The sequence below is a fragment of the Cygnus atratus genome, chromosome 2 (genome assembly GCF_013377495.2).
Source record: "Cygnus atratus isolate AKBS03 ecotype Queensland, Australia chromosome 2, CAtr_DNAZoo_HiC_assembly, whole genome shotgun sequence".
NCBI classification, from domain to species: domain Eukaryota; kingdom Metazoa; phylum Chordata; class Aves; order Anseriformes; family Anatidae; genus Cygnus; species Cygnus atratus.
Window position 1 is genome coordinate 32,287,154 of NC_066363.1, and position 13,376 is coordinate 32,300,529.

The window sequence follows — 13,376 nt, forward strand, 5'->3', positions numbered from 1 at the left end:
AACAAAAGTGAAGTCCAAAGTTTAGAAGCTTTTAAACAAGTAAAAGGTCCCTCCCTCTCATTGCAGGGAGACCTAGGGAATCACTCAACAGAAACTAACTCTGTATAAATGTCTAAAAAGTCACAGTTGTGCTGCTCTGACCATTTCTAGGCCATGACAGTCAGTGGCTGGATCCAAATTCTGTTACTTAGCCCGTGTGATTTGTCTCTGTTAAAGCTGGATTCTTGTTCTCTCTGTATAGCCACACCACCCAGACCCCCATCCCATTTAATTTTTTGCTCTGGTTTCTTGTATCTCCACTCCTTTTTATTTTTTAAATAAATATGAAATGCAGTTGGACCTACACTGGTAGTTAAAATGCTAGAATAAACTAAATGAAACTCATAGCTTTTGGGGGGAAGGAATGGATTTTAATTTACTCCCTCCCCCCTCCCCCTTTATTTTTTAAGTGTATTCTGGCCTTAGATCCACAACTGCAGTTATGCACCCTTAGTGCTGAGCACTGAACCCTCATGCTGCAAAGGATAAACTACTTGAAAATTCAGTAGCTGGGCTAGATAAAGCCAGGAAGAGATAAGGTGACACAAAAGCTTAGAGATGTTAGAAGACTGGTGTAAGCTCATACAGCTGATCAGTAACACATAAAATTTGAAAATCCTGCTTTTTCTTTTAAGAGACAAGATTAAGACAACATTCTTCAGAGATGGATTATGTATTTGAATTACTTAAATTAAATTTTAATTCAAGGAATGAAAACAAAACATCTTCAGAGATCCAAATCCTCCCAAAGCAACCTAACTTGACCCAAAATTTATTCAGAGCTTTCAGACTCTGGTGCAACTCTTTCAGCAGCATGGCTCTGTAACCCTTTACTAAATGAAAAGGAGAAGCTATTCTGGCCACTTTCTCCCTTAGGGGAAGGGCAGCCACCAGGGACACAAACTTTTCAAAGCCAGAGGGAGCCAGCCATCATGCCCTGCTCAGGACTTCTCACTCTCTTTGTTCTCATTAAAATACAAACATTAGGTGACGCAGCTCACATCTCAGGTTTAGGCATCAAGTGTGTGCAATGGTCGCTCCATTCAGAAGCCTTCTCCAGCTAATTAACATGCTTATAAAAATTCATCAGAAGTCTTGTGACTTCTAATGCCCTCTCCCTAAAAAATGAAGACCCCCGCCCCCCCCCCCAAACTGTTCAGGGTGTAATGTATAGAATGTAGTGTATTACTATAGTGAGGAGTATTGCTGTATGACAGCAGCAATCATCAAGGCTTAAAACCAGGCTAAGGAGGGAAAAATAATAGAGCTGGATCATAGCTCAGACGGATGCCCCATCACATACATGAGGAAAAACAAAAAACAACCCTGTCTCGTATTTCCAACTATAAAGTAAATGGCTTCTAAATTCTCCACAGACTGACTAAAAATAAGCAAAAAAGGCCAGGTAGCAGCAGTCAGATTCTTCTGAATTAAATTATATCCACGTGTATAGCACATTTCAATGTCCAAGGAGCTATTTGGATATGTGAATCTGACCTTTGATGAAAACCAGGGATATTTCTAAAACTGTCATTGGAAGTCAGAAGCTCAGCCACAACCTAACATATTTTTTCCCTTTGTAAATGTTATTATTAAGTGTTTAATTGCTTAATAGGTTTTCCTATGGAGAGCAGCAAAGAGAAACACCAAGACCCATAGTCAGGGGGCTTCTATAGAGGAGGATTTTGAGAAGGAGAGAAAGAAGGAGCTGGCCTTCTCTCCTGAAGGTGTTTAATCCTTCCAGAGGCTGGAAAGAAAACAGACTGGATATACCCAATAAGACTGGGGACAGCAAAGACCCCAAAGACACAACAGCTGAGAATTTTCTGGGGCCCCTGTGCCACAATGGCACTATGTAGGTCAAAGAGACCATCAGCCTTCCTCTATTCACCCAAGCTGTTCAGAGTCCTTTTGCATCCACTTAAAGCTATGGAGCAGGGATGCACTAATTTGTCACAGTTCAGTGCCTAACAGCTATAATATTTTTATAGTTTCCTTTGCTCTGACTTTTCTCCTACCCTTTCCCAAATCCATCACAAACAAAACAACTTCTGACTGTACCTCTACTACTATCTGTTACAATAAGAAACCTTGAAAACCACAGTGCTACATTATTTCCAAGTTAAAACAACCAGAAATAGAGACTGTTCTTGATGTAATGCAATTATTACAGACGTAATGGTTAAAGGAAGGATTTAGAAATCAGGATATGTAATCACAGTTCATTTTGGATTCATAATTCATAGTCTTTCTACACCTTGGTTTCCTGACACATAAAATATTCTCTATGTAGTAGATGAATTACAATTTATTTTCATAGGTTAGCCTTTTATAGGTTTGAGTCAAGTAAGCAATACATTTGTGTGCATATACACAAAAGTTATTATAGAGGAAGAAAGAAGGAAAAAGGCAGGAAGTATAACAGTATATGTATCCCAAAAGAAAAGAAAAAAAAAAAAAACAGCAGCAAAAAAACCCCTGCATCTTATGTGACATTATATATCTATCTGAAGACAAAAAACAAACAAATATAAAAACAACAACAACAACAACACAATCCTAAGAAATTATGCTTGAAAAAAAGATTTAAAAGCTAATAAACCACTGGCAAATAAGGAAGCACAGCTACAGTCCTGCAACACAGAAACAAATATTTCCAAGCACAAAATGATTTCATTTGTCACAGGCCCCAGATCTAGAGGTATTTGGGGACAGCTATAATGTTATCTTGAGTGAACACAGGGCCAACATAATTAGGAATAAAGAGGTAAGAAGCAAGGGGAATTGCCTGCATAACTTCACTTTGCAAAATCCTCCCATGGAAGGTGGCAGGTAGGAAATCTGCATAATAACAAACTTGTCACAAGACAAGGCCAACTAAATACAACAATTAGAATTAACATTCTGCTTTGACTGGTTCCCTGGATTACTCCTCTCCCTCCTCCAATGTTTCATTCAATGTAGTTAAAGCTGTGGTTATTGATTTTCTGCAATATTTTCCAGTACATTTATTTTTTCCCCAGGATTGTGTAGCTGCAAGAAGACTCTCTCTTCTTTGTGGGCATTGCTTTAAGAAGCAGCTATTGAAGTACCAAACCCTCCTCTCAGATATCCCAGTGAAAACACAGAATAAGTTTTTTGGTTCTCCTTTAGTCTACGTAGACTTAGACCTGTGTAAATAATCCAGTCTGGCCACAAAAAATGGAGCTACAATGCATGTAGTCATATAATTATGACCTTCTAGTGAAAGAGATGACCTTCTCCACCGACTGTCAGGTCCTTTCTTTTGAGAATTACTGGAAGACCTCTGCTCTTTGACTGCACCCACACAGTCAGGATGCTGGATTTGGGCTTCCCAGCTGGCTCATCCGCCCCTTCCTGACTGCTTGTGCTCTTCCTGCTCATCCACTGACTCCAAGAGCATCTCTGGCATGTGGATGCCCTTCTAGGGGTGCTGTGGAGCTATGCTTAGGGATGTGCTTTAGGGACTGCACCAGCAATGGAGCTGATCTTCCTATATATACAAATTGAGATACCACTATTTTAGCTGGCCTTTAAAAAAAAGATTGTGCTTCTGAATACTTAGCAGACATCCCCTGAAAAATTAATGTGTTTTTTTTCTTAATATAGAATGATTTTTGTTTCATATTTAGGCAGTCCTGAACATTTTAATCAATATACCTAGACTTCTGTGTTTTCTCTTGTCTCAGAAAGGATGAAAATCATAGTAAGGAGTAACAAGGCCCAGATGAGGAATATACACCCCTGGTCTCTAATTTTTGTCCTCTGATCTCTTAAACATGCAAACTTATTTTCCTGCAGGTGAATCCTGTATGCTTTGAATAGAGATCTCTTCTTGATAGAGAAAAATACCATGTTAGCTAATGCAGTGGTAAGATCCTTATATAGCATGATCAAATCAGTGAACCAAGACCCAGAAGGGTTGTACTGGGACAAATATTATTTCTCCCCATTTCTCTTCTCCAGTTAGATTTTTTTTTGTAGTTTTGTGATTTTTGCTCTTGCAGTTTTTATAATATCTTATGATGGACAAGGATTCTGATTACATGAACTCATGAAAGACTCCACTTCTGTTGGAAAATGAATAAAGGCAAAACGGAACATGGAAGATAGTTGACCATACAAGCAAAATGGCTTTCAAATTTTAAAAACCAGAAAAAAATATAGAGTGTTATCACAAAGATGACAGGGTAAGGAGAGAACAGAAGAGATCACAGCTTATGATGTTCAGTCCTTTGGATTCTCTAATACTGCTACCCCTCTCTTCTTTTTAAGTGCACCAAGACCTTCACACACCCCTTGTGACAGCAGTCTAGCCCCTAAGTTCTTTTCAGATGGGACATCTTTGAAGTACATTGTGATGAAGCAAGTTCATAGTTCAAATCAATTCATTCATTTTTCCCATGAAATATAATAAGCATTATGATCTTTTTGAATTGTACTTTGCATTTTGAGGGCCAAAATTTTCTTAAGGAATGAAAAATTGGAGAATTTATTTTGCAGTCTGCATTATAGAATTAGTGCTGTGTTAGCACATATTATATTCCACGTTTCTTTTTTTTTTCTGGTTGTTCCTAAATCAGCAAACATAAGAGTTTCTCCCCCATTTTCAAATTGCCCATCTGGCAGTTCTAACCCTTGTTAAAAAAAAGCAAAACCTATGCTGAGAAGGATTTACTTGGAAAGTCCATAGTTTCAAGAAATGTTTAAAAGTAATCTCTAGGTGCTTATTATGTTTTTCTTCTAATTATTTGTAATTTGGTCTTGTTCTATATTAAAAAATAGAGCAGACTGTACCTGTTGACTGCAGAAATGTACATATTTACAGAACATCCTTTATATTTATGGAATAAATATATATTACTCTAAGTACACAGATCTGAAAAATATATAGTTTCTCATTTTTATCTGTAGTATCCTTCCTATATTCAATTCCTATATTTTGTAAAGTTTTAATTTATATCACCATTTCACTATATACCAAAATTTCTGCATGCCAAAATCAATGAAGTGATGAGATAAGCATTGCAGAGTAAAAGGTATTTTTGAAATAGCGTGGGATATTTTCAAATGTGTGTATATTTTCAAGAAACTGTGTGATTCTTACTACTAACATGTTGGAGAATGGAAGTATGCTGATGTTTTTACCACACTGTAGTAAGGTGTGATATTTGGCAATCTTTCCCTCGGAAATCTTCAGAGATGTAGAAGTCCTCCAGCAAGAGACTGGAACCTGGTATTCACTAGGTTACAACCCTGATGTCACACGGGTGGCAGCAAAAATGGATGGATTGTACAGAAGAGCTTGTGTTGCGGGCAACATTAGGATGCAACATCTATGAAGGTGATCTATGGAGAGAGAACAGTTGGTAAAACACCTCTGCTACTCCTCTTCTGCTGGCCACAAGGTCAGTTGATGCTTCCCTTTCTGACTTCATGTACATCCATAAAAGTGAAAAGATATCTGCAGAGGGCTTCTATGTGTCCTTGTGATATGCTTAGACATCTATGCATTGGTGTGTATGTGTTGTATATTGAATGACAAGGGTTTCCATGCTTTTTTCTTTATATTAGACCCAAATAACTTCAATTTATTCTATAATAAAACCTGAAGTCAGCAGAGTTGCCTGTTAGACCAAAGCAAAATCTGCTGAAGTATGTAGAAAACACAGATCTTCAGCAGGGCTGCTGCTCAGTTTAGCCTGGAAGCTACTATTTCTCTGCATGCAGACCATACTAATAATACTTCACTTAAAAAGAAAACATACAGTCTGCTAAGAAACATGGTTCCCATAAACAACAGAAAAATAGTTGAAATGATCTGCATAAAGGAACACCAAGCTGACCTGCTGATACTGTTGATGAGAGTTGGTCTACATTTCCTGGAACAATGAAACAGGTTGGACAGGTGTTTTTTTCATTAATTAGTTTTGGCCAACTAGCAGTTTAATTGAATGACTGTTGGAAAGCCACTAAAATTAGGTGGCAGTAACAGTTAATTGCTAAGAATATGAAGGCTATTTATTCTTCACCTCAGTGTAAAAGAAAAACACACTTGTTAATAATGAAAGTTAGAGCAAGACGTGGACAACTGTATTTTCTCATTGCTATTCATTTCTGCACTTCTTTGTATTCCTTTATAGAAAGTACCAAATGACTTCAGGAAAACCTTGTGGTATTTATAGTAAAAGTAATAAAGTAACAAGAATTCTCTAAAGAGATTTGAAAAAAAAAAAAAAAGTGCACAAGATATTCAGATTATCCCTTTCTCCCCCAATCATTTATGTATTAATTTTACATCTCTGTGAGAGTCAGAGAGGTAAGACAAGATTCACCCAGAAGCATGAGTTTTTGAGGAGATGCTGCATTTACTTTGGATATGTGCTGCACACACAGCAGAGTCACTTAGCAGAAGTGACAGAAGTCAAGTACCTGCCAATGTCAGGAGTGAAGGCAGGTCTCACAGGAGCAGGAACCGGGAGAAAAAACAGAAGCTCAGCTGGACCTTTGGAATTTCCCACCAGCAGAAAGTGTTCAGCTTTCATGATCCACCTCATTGTCACTCCCAGATACCATTTCCCATCACTCCCTTCCTCTTAATCATGCCATGCTTCAACTTCCTGGCTTGCATTTCTTCACAAGGATAACTCCTCAGTCCACATAGCCACATCAATTTCTCACTTAGATAAATGCTCGGATTTTTGGAAACTCCCTATCTAGGGAAAGTAACCTTTATTGTCCCTCTCTTTGAGGCCATAGGTCAGCAACCCACCTATCTCCCAGTGCGACAGTAAGAGCAAGGGATAGGCTCCTGACCCTGCTGTTATGTCCTAAAAACAAAGGCAAGTGGTGTGACACCAGCCCTGAAACATGCATTTTGTCACATAACCTGAGGCAGGGATGTGTCCTCTCCCACATGACTTAATGCAGGAGCACACTCTTGTCACTCCATTAGTTGTATTTGCTCTTCTCCTCCTCCTTGTCCCACAACAAAAAAGCGTTGACATTTTAATGATGCGTTTTGCCAACCCAGAGGTGCTCCTGCCCTAGAAGGGAAGGATGGCAGGGAAGGGGCAGGGAACTCTGCAGCAGCAGCTTTGCTGCCCCAGAAACAGCAGGGAAAACAAAGCTGGTAGTGAGTGATCACCGCACCCTGAGCAGCCACTGCAGTAGGGCTGCCCCTTTTACTAAGCCCTGCCCTGGCAACAGCTGGACTAAGCCTTTCCCCGGTTCTCAGGAACGCAAGGAGAGGCAGAAGCCAGTGGGGCTGTTTTATTCTATGCAGCAACCTTATGCCAAGGCTAATCTTCTCTGCCTAGGACTCTAGGTATGGGATTTCATTCGACTGTTTTGTATCTGCACCCAAGACTCATTTGATAGGACTTCATCTCTGATTAACCGTTTTGTAGTCAACACTGTGTTCTTAGTTTATAGAGTTGGGTTTTCTGTTGCTGTAAAAATCCTGACCACTTGTGAGCCAGTATACCCACATCTCAAGGTTAGCTGCCCTATTTCTTCCTGTCTATTCTTCTGCTTGTTCTAGATCAGTTTCTACCTATCCAATCTGTGTCTGTACTTGCTATTTATTTTTCATAAATATGCCGATTCTGAATTTGTGGCTGACTATATTTCAGATGGCAATATTTTTATTTTTTTTTGCAGTTTTATTGAAAGTGGTGACTATGAAAGTTTGTGGCTTTACATGTGGTTTTGTCAAAAATAGTATGGGTAGGCTTTCTTGGTCATGTGTTTTCTTTAAGTGATAGAGCAATTTAAAGGAAGACCTCCACCTATTCATATTTAGGTTGTCTAGTTTGACAAAGATAAGTCATTCCTGCACTTTCACATTTGTACACACAAATATTTTCAAATGATCTCATGGCCTATTTTTTTCCTCATTTTTTGAGGGCAATTTTTTTTTTTTTTTTTTTTTTTTTTTTTGAGGAGAGCAGGCAGAACAGTAATTCACAGAACTACTGGGTCAAAAGAACTGCAGCCTCTGCTGACATAGAACTCCTTTTGTCCTGATACTCCTTGCTTAATAATTCATCACTCTCTTCATTTTTTCCTCCACCAAGGTTAGCCCTATTAATATTTTCCATGAAGTCCATACTTTTTGAAGCACTGTCAACTACCTACCTCTGAACTGCATGAGAAGTTCTTAGGTGCTCACAATTTCTGACTGAATCAGACTTTGGATGATGATGTGCTGGTTTGGGTCTCAAGCTGTCATCGTAGGCATCTTAAAGTGGGCTGAGCTCTGTTTGCTGCAAGTAGAGGCTGCCTGGCTGGATGTGGCCACTGGCCAGCCTGCGAACCCCTTGGATGCATTCAGCTACAACAACATTGGGAAGGAAGGCAGGCAGCATTGAGGGGGCAGGATCTGAAGCTACTCTGATCCCATGGTGCTACAGGGGTCTGGAAGAGGCTAAGGAAGAGGGCCTCCAACAGGAGCTACTGGATGAGACAAAGTAGAAGATCAGATGCCAGAAATACCCTTCAGAAGAAGGATCTGGAAGAAGAAGTGCTTGGAAGGCAACAGATCTTCCTGCTAAGGAAGTTTTATTTTCATCCTCACTTAGGGCAAAACTTCCTGCAGCACAAATGCATTTTTCCCCTTCAGTAATAACTGGTCCTTTGGGTAATTTTCAGGAGACAACATGGAAATTATAGGGGAAAATAACCCTAAAGAACAGATTCAAAGAAACATTCTCAGAGGAAAAAGCATCATAAGTTTAGTAATATTGAAGGTTTTTGGGGGAGTGGAGAGGACAGATAGTGTGTGAATGATTTTTAACAGTTTCTAGACATCAGTACACATTTCATACCTAGCAGAGCGCCATTAGAGGCGCAACAATAGAGAGCTATAAACCTGGCCACAAATATATGAGACTCTCTAAGCATTAAGCTTGCTATTAGGAATTACATATTTTGAACTTATTGAGGGAAGTTTTCTATTGTAATGAAAAAAATGCAAAAGCATAAGCCCTGAAGAGAAACATGTAGATATCCATACATACTTAGGATTTTTTATGCCTATACCATAATCCTTTGACAATTAACAGCAGTTAAGCTACATATAAATGTATCAAACTGAATTAAGTTAAAAAAAAAAAATAGGAGTGAATCCTTTTTTTTTTTTTTCTGTACAAGACATAATATTTCAAAAGGGCACCAGATCATAGACAATTCAGCCGTACTTTAATACCCAACATAGACCATCTAACAATCCAACCAAATGCACTTGCAGATCACCAGTTCTCAGAGCCAGTAAAACAAGAAAGTAACTTTTATTAAAATCCTCCAAACACACACATCATTAAGCACTAAAACATAGAAATCATGTGTCTATGCATAAGGAGCATTCACACCAACCCTAATGACTTCCAGGTCCTCCTAGACAACAAATAGCAAAACAAAGAGAATAACAAATATTTACCTCCTATACCACTGAAAAGGTCATCCTCTCTTTAGATACTGATTCTAAATATCCTCCTCAAAATAATTACTGAGGGCCTGAGCTAGTTCCTTGAGAAGATGAAGAAAGACCCCCATTTGCTCCAGCCGAGGCCCTAATTGCTTGCCTCTACTAATGAACTAATCTCAGACACCTGGAACTAGCAGGCTCCATGCCGGGCTGGCAAGGCTCGGGTTACCTAAGAAATGCTCCAAACATATTCACACAAATCACTAACCCTGCAGATGTGCAAATACTGCTTTTGTCATATTGCTGGAGAGATGGACATGTGTTTGCGGTGCTGTAGCACATAAAACCCAAAGATGAATTCATTGTGTTGCACTAATCCCTTCCAGAGGCCAGGTGGGCATTTGGGGAGCCAGATAAGCATGTTGATTATCCACGTTACTCTTTGCATTAATCCACTTGTGACACAGAGCATCACAAACATTCACAACGTAAATATATAGATGGCTGGAAAATATGTATGTGAATGCCTGTTATCTGCAAAATGTTATTTGCAAAACCAAATCAGGAAGTTAGCCTAAAACTTTGGCTAAAACCTAAACAAGTCTAAACTCTGATGATGTCTAGAGTTTTTAAAATTACAGTTAAAGAATGTGGAAGTCACCTGAGGATGTAAGCAAACCCCATGGTAAGCCTTGTGAGATAAACTACTGCGCTTTTAACAATTTTTAAAAGTTTTTCACAGGCAAACCATTTTCTGTGACCTCAGAAATTAAAGCAGGTGTCATGCAGCCTTCTATCCAACCATCCACAAATTTCTTGTCCTTCCCTGGGCTGATTATGCTGGTAAACATGTGTCAAATTTTAGGTATGTGTCTGCTTTCATTTGAGGAGGGTAGAATGATATAAGCAAAACACAGTTCATCAGAAAAATGCAAGAGAACAGGAACAGGCTCTCCTTTTGGTCTTTGACAAACTGCTAAAATGTATAGCTGGCTGGCTCTTAGGTATTTTTCACAAAGTTTGATTAGTATTTAAAAAAAAGTACCCTCATTTGTTCGTATCCCTGAAAAATAGTGTTATTTACATTGCTTATATAGAAACAAACACCTGATCTTTTTCTAAGCGAAAGAAGCAACATTTTCATGACTTATTTACATTTGGTATTCCAAAACGTTGGTTTCCCCTTCTTCAGGATGCCAAATAAATAAATTAATAATAATAATAATAATAATAATAATAATAAAATAAACCCACTTATTTCAGCTTCTTAAGGTCAGCCACCTAGATTAGATTTTAGACATTGATTGAATAGCTAACTTACAGCTTCACTGGATATAATTTTGCAGGCAATGTACAAGTGAAGTTCAGTTCTGAAAGTAAACGGAACGCAGACAAGGCTTGGAGCTCCAAGTCTATCAGCACAAAGGAAGGTCTAAACAGAAATTGCTGTGCTCAATATGAACCCCCACTGATAGCTGAATTTCCAAGAAGATTTCCTTCAGAAGTATATTTAAATAACACCACTTAATGCAAACTGCCAGAATGCACAGATGCACCCTTACTAGCTTAAAGAACATTTCAATAAGGAAAAATTACTAATGCCTTCTACACTGTAGTAATTATCAGAACAGTGGGCTTAATTAATGAATTGTCATTAGTTAGTGTAAACACTGAAAGATAGCTTCAAAAATCCCTTAGACTGGAGAACTACCAGATACCATCTATTTAATAAATGTAGTGAATTTAACCTATGAGGTCAAGGAGAGCACCAGAAATAACAAACACTTTGCTGATTTCACATATGGTAGTAAAACTGTGTGTGAAGAGGGGCTTCTGCAGTTCGGTAGGAGCATGTCTTCTTGCAAACTGCTTGGCTAGCTCTCACGCTTTGGAAAAGTAGGCAAGAGCTGGTGGATACAGTTGCATCAGGGACAATGCTGCTGTCACCACTTTACCCTGAGGTGCAGGAAGCAATCGTGCCACAGAAAGCAAAGGGCTTCTTGTGCCTTCACTGCTGAGCACTCAGACAGCATTGAGGAAAGTGAATGATAAATCCTCACAAAGGAATTTATCTACTTCTATTCTCCACAGTGAAAATATTCAACACAATAGCATCCATGTGTTCTTCGCTTCTCCTTTCCAATTGCATGCACCCATAACAAGCTTCACAAAAGATGTGTGTACCTCAGAGATCAAAAAAGTCCCCTCTGAAAATCATTAGTGTAGCAAAGTAAAGAAAATAAGGCACTTAGGTATTTCAAGAAAGAATTCCTGAATGTTCTGTTATGTTCTTAAGGAAAGGGAATACACAGACTTGTTCAGATACCTCCAGATATTTTCTGGAATATATAACACCATCCTGTCATCATACATTGAAAAATAAAAAATAGTTGGGGACTGTATTTAAAGAAAGGGAAATGGTTCATGACCCCAGACCAAGACACTTCTTGTAAAACCTCTTCTGCTTACTCATATTTTCTTTCTTCATTCAGTCACTTTTGACAAGGCCTCAGGTGATTTACCCTTCCCATGACCTTGTCTTTCCACTGAAGTGGTGACCCTCAGTATTAATGTGGGTTTTGAGGCTGCATTTTAAAGCATTTGTCCTGATTTCAGCTGTTACCGATGAGCACTCATTTTCCTAAAGGCCTCTTTTCTTGCATGCAGGGCAGGCATTCTTGCTCCCCACAAGCTGGGGATTCAGTCTGCAGCTGGTGGTGGGCTGGGGTAGGCCTGGGGCGCTCCCGCCTGCCTTTCTGCACAGCCTCTGCTTCACCTCTCCCAGTTTCCAGCAATAGCATCCTGATCTGCCCCAGAATGGCAGCGTTTGGCACCACTAATTGTTACTGGGTTTAAAATAATAATAATAATAAAAAGCCATATATACCATGTATATATTCCTGTGTTTATATATGTACTAGGCCTGGGTGAGGATAAATAGTGTCTGTAAATCTAAGATGGAAGTGTGAACTTCAACTGGATTTATATTGGGTTGGTCTATTCTCCCACGTGCTTGGTGACAGGACGAGGGGGAATGGGCTAAAGTTGCTCCAGGGGAGGTTTAGTTTGGATATTAGGAAGAACTTCTTTACTGAAAGGGTTGTTAGGCATTGGAATGGACTGCCCAGGGAAGTGGTTGAGTCGCCATCCCTGGAGGTCTTTAAAAGACGTTTAGATGTAGCCCTTAGTGATATGGTTTAGTGAAGGCCTTGTTAGTGTTAGGTCAGAGGTTGGACTAGATGATCTTGGAGGTCTCTTCCAGCCTAGATGATTCTGTGATTCTGTGATATTGCAAACTGGCTTGGAAATCTCTTTCTTGCTTTTGCTTTCTGTTGAGGTTCTAGGACCATATGCACAAAAAAATAAAAATTGGGGAAAAAAAAAGGGGGGCGGGGGGGCTTGGGAAGCAATCCTGCTCTGTGGAGTGATTGAATGCCGAGGTTCCTACTGACTTCAGCAGGGCCAGGGTTTCAACCTTTGTCATGTCAGAAGAAGTTGTCATCTATTGACAAACAAGATGAAGGTTGACATCTGCCTTTCTGCTCTGTCTCAGTCTTTTTACTCCTTCCTACCTTTCACTGAAGTGTTTGGTACTGCCTGCTGACAGAAGCAGTTATGGCCAAAAAAAAATAAAAAATAATCCTGAAGTGGGATCTTACTCAACAATCCTCGGATTTCTAAATGATTTGTGAATGCCGATGTTCAAAATGTTCCTGTTTTCCAGGCAGTTCTGGGAACCGAGCCCTCTGTCAAAACTTGCCTCACGGTTCCTCAGCAAATTTGGTACTGGTTAATAGGGACACTGCTCTTCGCTTTCAGTGCTCTAGGAAAATTTGATTTTAATTTGTTTGTATAGGATCATAAAGTGCATAGTCTAACACCATGTTAT

At 39.2% G+C, this 13,376-nt stretch overlaps 1 protein-coding gene across 1 annotated transcript in view; it reads left to right on the plus strand.

The window, feature by feature from the left end:
- Nucleotides 1–13,376, plus strand: part of HDAC9 (histone deacetylase 9) — a 477,431-nt gene that overhangs the window by 313,469 nt on the left and 150,586 nt on the right. The window lies entirely within an intron of this gene.